The sequence below is a fragment of the Rattus rattus genome, chromosome 12 (genome assembly GCF_011064425.1).
Source record: "Rattus rattus isolate New Zealand chromosome 12, Rrattus_CSIRO_v1, whole genome shotgun sequence".
In the NCBI taxonomy this organism is placed as follows: Eukaryota; Metazoa; Chordata; class Mammalia; order Rodentia; family Muridae; genus Rattus; species Rattus rattus.
The window spans coordinates 20,076,143-20,083,373 of record NC_046165.1 but is presented as its reverse complement, the minus strand read 5'-3'; positions in this window follow the sequence as shown (position 1 = coordinate 20,083,373).

Sequence of the window (7,231 nt, the reverse complement as noted above, 5' to 3'; positions counted from 1 at the left end):
ATTATATGGTCAATTTTGGAGAAAGTACCATGAGGAGCTGAGAAGAAGGTATATCCTTTTGCTTTAGGATAGAATGTTCTATAAATATCTGTTAAGTCCATTTGGCTCATGACTTCTCTTAGTCTGTCTACGTCTCTGTTTAATTTCTGTTTCCATGATCTGTCCATTGATGAGAGTGGGGTGTTGAAATCTCCTACTATTATTGTGTGAGGTGTAATGTGTGTTTTGAGCTTTAGTAAGGTTTCTTTTACGTATGTAGGTGCCCTTGTATTTGGGGCATAGATATTTAGGATTGAGAGTTCATCTTGGTGGATTTTTCCTTTGATGAATATGAAGTGTCCTTCCTTATCTTTTTTGATGACTTTTAGTTGAAAATTGACTTTATCTGATATTAGAATGGCTACTCCAGCTTGCTTCTTCCGACCATTTGCTTGGAAAGTTGTTTCCCAGCCTTTCACTCTGAGGTAGTGTCTTTCTTTGTCTCTGAGGTGTGTTTCCTGTAGGCAGCAGAATGCAGGGTCCTCGTTGCGTATCCAGTTTGTTAATCTATGTCTTTTTATTGGGGAGTTGAGGCCATTGATGTTGAGAGAAATTAAGGAATAGTGATTATTGCTTCCTGTTGTATTCATATTTGGATGTGAGGTTATGTTTGTGTGCTTTTCTTCTCTTTGTTTTGTTGCCAAGGCGATTAGTTTCTTGCTTCTTCTAGGGTATAGCTTGCCTCCTTATGTTGGGCTTTACCATTTATTATCCTTTGTAGTGCTGGATTTGTAGAAAGATATTGCGTAAATTTGGTTTTGTCATGGAATATCTTGGTTTCTCCATCTATGTTGATTGAGAGTTTTGCAGGATACAGTAACCTGGTCTGGCATGTGTTCTCTTAGGGTCTGTATGAGACATCAGTCCAGGATCTTCTGGCCTTCATAGTTTCTGGCTTAAAAGTCTGGTGTGATTCTGATAGGTCTGCCTTTATATGTTACTTGACCTTTTTCCTTACTGCTTTTAATATTCTTTTCTTTATTTTGTGCGTTTGGTGTTTTGACTATTATGTGACGGGAGGTGTTTCTTTTCTGGTCCAATCTATTTGGAGTTCTGTAGGCTTCTTGTATGCCTATGGGTATCTCTTTTTTAGGTTAGGGAAGTTTTCTTCTATGATTTTGTTGAAGATATTTACTGGTCCTTTGAGCTGGGAGTCTTCACTCTCTTCTATACCTATTATCCTTAGGTTTGATCTTCTCATTGAGTCCTGGATTTCCTGTATGTTTTGGACCAGTAGCTTTTTCCGCTTTTTACATTATCTTTGACAGTTGAGTCAATGATTTCTATGGAATCTTCTGCTCCTGAGATTCTCTCTTCCATCTCTTGTATTCTGTTGGTGATGCTTGTATCTACAGCTCCTTGTCTCTTCTTTTGGTTTTCTATATCCAGGGTTGTTTCCATGTGTTCTTTCTTGATTGCTTCTATTTCCATTTTTAATTCCTTCAACTGTTTGATTGTGTTTTCCTGGAATTCTTTCAGGGATTTTTGTGACTCCTCTCTGTAGGCTTCTACTTGTTTATTTATGTTTTCCTGTGTTTCTCTAAGGGAGTTCTTCATGTCTTTCTTGAAGTCCTCCAACATCATGATCAAATATGATTTTGAAACTAGATCTTGCTTTTCTGGTGTGTTTGGATATTCTGTGTTTGCTTTGGTGGGAGAATTGGGCTCCGATGATGCCATGTAGTCTTCGTTTCTGTTTCTTGGATTCCTGTGTTTGCCTCTCACCATCAGATTATCTGTAGTCTTACTTTGTTCTTCTATTTCTGACAGTGGCTAGACTGTCTTATAAGCCTGTGTTTCAGGAGTGCTGTAGACCTGTTTTCCTGTTTTCTTTCAGCCAGTTATGGGGACAGAGTGTTCTCCTTTCGGGCGCGTAGTTTTTCTTCTCTACAGGTCTTCAGCTGTTCCTGTGAGCCTGTGTCTTGAGTTCACCAGGCAAGTCGTTTGTAGCAGAAAAGTTTGTCTTACCTGTGGTCCCCAGGCTCAAGTTTGCTCGCGGGGTGTTGCCTATGAGCTCTCCACGCCTCAGCAGCCAGGAAGATCTGCGCCGCCCCTTCCGGGAGGTTCCGTGCACCAGGATTCCAGATAGCTTTTGTTTTCCTCTGGGGTCAGTACTGTGTGCAGCGTGCAGTCTTTTCTGGTTTCCCAGGCGTGTCCGCCTCTCTGAAGGTTTAGCTCTCCCTCCCACGGGATTTGGGTGCAGAGAACTGTTTATCCGGTCGGTCCCTTCAGGTGCGGTGTCTCAGACGCAGTGGATCTGCTGCTCCTGGGCCCTCCTCTACGGGTACCCAGAGGCCGTATACAGTTTCCTCCTGGGCCAGGGATGTGGGCAGGGGTGGGCAGCGTTGGTGGTCTCCTCCGCTCTGCTGCCTCAGGAGTACCCGGGGAGGCCTTTCTTTATAGGACATTATGATGTAATAGCCATGAGGCTTCCCAGACACCATCCCTGTGTCCGCTGATGCTGACAAGGTTGTAGGATAGATCATCTCAGTGCTGAATGGGAAGCTTGCAGGCATAGTCTTCTAAGTTGCTGTTGTCAATGTGTTCATCATGGGACTTGACCTGCCTTTTGAAGAAAGCTGGTAACTGTGATAATCAAGAAAGTGGTTAGACAGGTACTGTATGGTCCTCTAAAGAGTATCCTTAGGTCTCCCCCAGAGATGAACTGGACCTACTGATATTTTTTCTAATCACTGAACTATATCAAAGCAGATAGTGTTTACTTCTCAAATAAGTTTATAAAAAAACAGAGACCTTCATCTATTGCCCTCTTATTCTGGGGAAGCTCACTGCCTATCAAATGATGTACTTGCGAGAAGCCTACCAGAGAAATTGACAATTGATGGGTCCTTCTGGAAATACCCAAGGGAAACTGGGATTCTTAGGGCCATAGCACTTGGGAGGTTGAAGTAGGATATCCTTAGGTCTCCTGAAACTTTAACACTACATCCGCTCTTTCACCTTTGATGCTGTTCTGGCTGACATCTCAAGGAGCAATTGCCGAGAACTTTTCTTAGTACAATAATAAATTTTGCTACAGTATCAAGGTGAAGGTCTTAAAGGTCCATGTAACTTCATAGACTTAAGAAGCCATAGATCATCCATCCCAGCAAGAACACACGAAGAAGAGAGAGAACCTCAGATCCCACAACACACTGAGAATGCCCCAAAGTTTACATCTTAGGTCAGTAGAAGAAGGGGAGAAACTTGGGGAGCCCTACTTTCTCACATCCCATCAGCAACATTCATGACATCCTGCGCTAGCTCCATTTCAGACCAAAGATATTGGAGAAGTTACTGGTGGTCTATTCTTGCCACAATAACAGAATGTCTTAAAATAATACAAGTTTCTTATCTTGGAGTGCAAAAGATCAGTGATCTTAATAGCCAAGTGATTGTAGGGCAATTGGAGTCCTTCTAAAGGCTATATATTGTTTTCCTTTTCCATCTCCTCGTGTCTGTAGGCATCTTTGTGGCCCTTCCCCTTCTATGTTTGACTGCTGAAAAACTGAACTTTCTAAAAATTTCAATCTGATCTCTGCCTTCCTCATCACACCTTCTCTAACTGTAGTAGCTCTGCTTTTAATAAAGGTTGTTTTGATAGATGGAGACTACATAGTGATCTGAGATAATTTATCTCATTAGTTAATTACATTAGAAAGTCCCTGTGGCAAGGTGAGTATTATGACACATACCTATAACTTCAACTCTTTGAGTGTTAAGTGTAAAATTATGCATGTATGCTTTGTGGTTAATCGTGAAGTCATACTTATTCAAACGAGCACTGTTCTCTTTTCTGTCTAATTGAATAATGGACTTCTGTTATTTCTTTTGTGTGATCAAACGTCTATGCTTTTAATAACACATGGAGATTCACAGAGTTCACTATACGTTACCTCTAATGGTAGCATATTGATAAAAGATGTATGTTATGTATGCTTTTGTTTTTATAACTCTAAGTCAGTAGGAGGTTGGGGAGTCAAACTCTTTTTCAGTATTATTATCCACAGAGGTTTGAATGAGTATCCTAGCTCATGGCTTCCATAAGCTCAGATATTTGAATGTGTGGTCCCCAGTTGATCAAACTATTTTGGAAGAGTTAGAATGCCTGGCTCTTTTGGAGTAGGGGTGTCAATGGTGCTGAGCTCCGAAGTTCTGAAATTTCAAAAGCCTACAACATTCCTTGCTAACTCTCTCTCTTCCTCACATGTGTCTAATTGAGATGTGCCCCCCACCATGCTTAATGGACTGCTGCCATGACCCCACCATAATGGTCATAGACTTTAATTCTCTGCGACTGGAGGCCCAAATTAATGTTTACTTATGCCTTGGCCATGGTGTTTCGTCATGGCAAAATAAAAGCAACGAAGGCATTCCTTATTTATTTATAAAATGCATCACTATGGTGCCTATTCTTCTACTGTACTAAAATGAATATATTCCAGTCACGTGTTCATGGGATCAATTGAAATATTTAGCAAAAGAATGCACATACTTCAATTGTCATTTGATGAAAAACACACACAGAATAGACAGTATATGTTGACTGTTGACAGGGTGCTTGTATGGTGATAGAACTTGTATTTTTATGAAGGAAATTATATCATAATTATGAAAAGTAAAGAGAGGTACAAAAGATTCTTTTGGTAATTGAGGGAATTCATTATAGAGTAGAGCAACTTCTAAGGGAAGGAGGGACACATAGAAGGTAGTAAATATAAACACTGTCAGATTTACAAGGAGTCTGCAGAATGTGTTTAAAATGCACTGCCTACATACATAAAATTTGCTCAGAAGTAGTGAAAATACTACTTAAATATTATAGTTTAAAGATTCACAAGGAAATAAAACATTTTCCCGATACTTTCTCATGGAAGGAATAAAATATTCTATTCTTGGGTTTTATTTATTTTTATGCAGTATATTTTGGTCATATTCTTTTTCCCTCTTCCAGCTCCCCCCAAATCCTCTATTTAAAAAAAAAATTACAAAAACAATGAAAAATGAAACTTAAAGAGATAAACAAAACTTAATACAATAAAAATCCCAAGACAAACTAAACAAAAAGCACACAAAATAACACAGATTCTGTGTTGTTTTGCCCAGCTGGTCTTGACCATGGGGTGCTGTGCCTTTTAAAACATAACTTTACCATGAAAGATTTCAAACATAAGCTGTAATTTTTTTCTCCAGCTTTACTGGACTTGCTTTATCTATCCACACTCCTGGCCATTACTTTTCCAGACTTTATAAGGAGAATGTTTTGGCTATGTTTTGTAGATGGCTTATTTGAAAGATGCTGTCTTAGATACATAATTCTTACTATGGAGGTGGACAGCAATGAGGTGTACCAAGGATGCTGACTTTGCTCCCCATTCCTGACCCCTGACCGCTGTTCCTAATGTTTGTAGACAGGGACAACAAAACTGTATCCTGGTCTCCTGGGCTAGGTGACGTTTCAGCCTCTCTACTAATGTTTAACTACTTTTCTCCAGCATTATGTACTCATATCTTCTTTCTAATCAGAATAACTGCCTTGTTATTTCAAGAAAACCAAACACCAGCCTTGTTTGTGCCTATATTCTATATTGGCTTCTAACTGAAATATTAATACTTTCTTGTCTTTTTTACAATTACTTGGCTTCATTTTTTTCCACGATATTCAGAAACCCTTTTGAAACCTTTTCTCAATATCTGTTCATGTTGCTCTTCTCTTTCTTGGAAATTTCTCTCTCTCTCTCTCTCTCTCTCTCTCTCTCTCTCTCTCTCTCCCTCTCTCTCTCTCTCCCTCTCTCCCTCTCTCCCTCTCCTCCCCTCTCTCTCTCCTCTCTCTCTCTCTCTCTCTCTCTCTCTCTCTCTCTCCCCTCTCCCCCTCTCTCCCTCACCCCTCTCTCCCTCTCCCTCTTTTCCTGTCTTCTTCTCACCCTCTCTTTCTCCTTCTCTCTCTCCCTTTCTCCTTCCCTTTCTCCCTTCCTCCTCCTCTTCCTCCTCCTCCCTCCTCTCTCTGTCTCTGTCTCTGTCTCTGTCTCTGTCTCTGTCTCTGTCTCTGTCTCTGTCTCTGTCTCTGTCTCTGTCTCTCTCTCTCTCTCTCTCTCTCTCTCTCTCTCTCTCCCTCTCTCTCCCTCCATATATTGAGATTATAGTTTTCTATATTAAAGCAGGGTGTTTTAATTTGTATTATACGGTTTGATATTTTATGAACTTATATTTTCTGGAAGCTTTTACTCGAAATTTGTCTGCTGATTTAATTTACATTCACACGAGTCTAGGAGCTTGGGATTAACTTGGGATTGCTATTGGGAGGTAGTTAAACCTGATATGGTTTACCTTACATCACAACATCTCATAATTAATAAATTACTCAATTCTCCATGCAGAGAGACAGCTTTAGGAAAAGGGAATCATTAAAAAATTTACTTACCAGTTTACAATGATTTACCAGTTTGCCCTCAGTTCTATTTCTGTCCAGTTGTTTCTCCCAACTTCATTTCAAGAAACCAATTCTTAAAACTACATTTCCCACCATTCTTTGTTTGCTGGGTAGGAGGACTTGGGTGGAAAACTGGGGAGTAAGAAAGGTGGAAAATGTCTCTATGCTTCTGACCAACTTTTATTGAAGCAGCATGTGTAATACAAGGTATCTCTCCAAAATTCTTCCTTTTCTGTCATAAACCCTGCCAATCAGACATTCTTACAAAACAGAGCACCTTTTCTCTCACCCCCATTCCTCGCTAAATGCCCAGTTTGTCACACACACACACACACACACACACACACACACACACACACACACACACACACACACACACCTCTGTCCCTCTGTATCATCTCAGTCTGAGGGGTTACAGCAGCTTTTTGCTGTGAAATCTCTGGGTTGCCTCTCAGTTCCTGGCTTCCCTTCTGGCTTCTTGAACAATTTCCCCCCAACACATTTCTATACTTAATTCTGCTTATTAAATTTTAAAATGTAGATGGCATAGCATGGTGTCTGTTTGCCTGGCTGCACTATTACTGAGACTCTATCCAGGTCTTGTATCTTGCTTCTTCTCCAAAAGCATATTGTAGCCCTTTGGTTATCAGAGATCTACAAAGGTGCTTGGAATGAAAGATGCTTAAGAATTTGTGCTGGTGAGCAGAGAATATTTATATGAACCTAATGTCCATGTGCTCAGCTTAGAACACATACAGTATC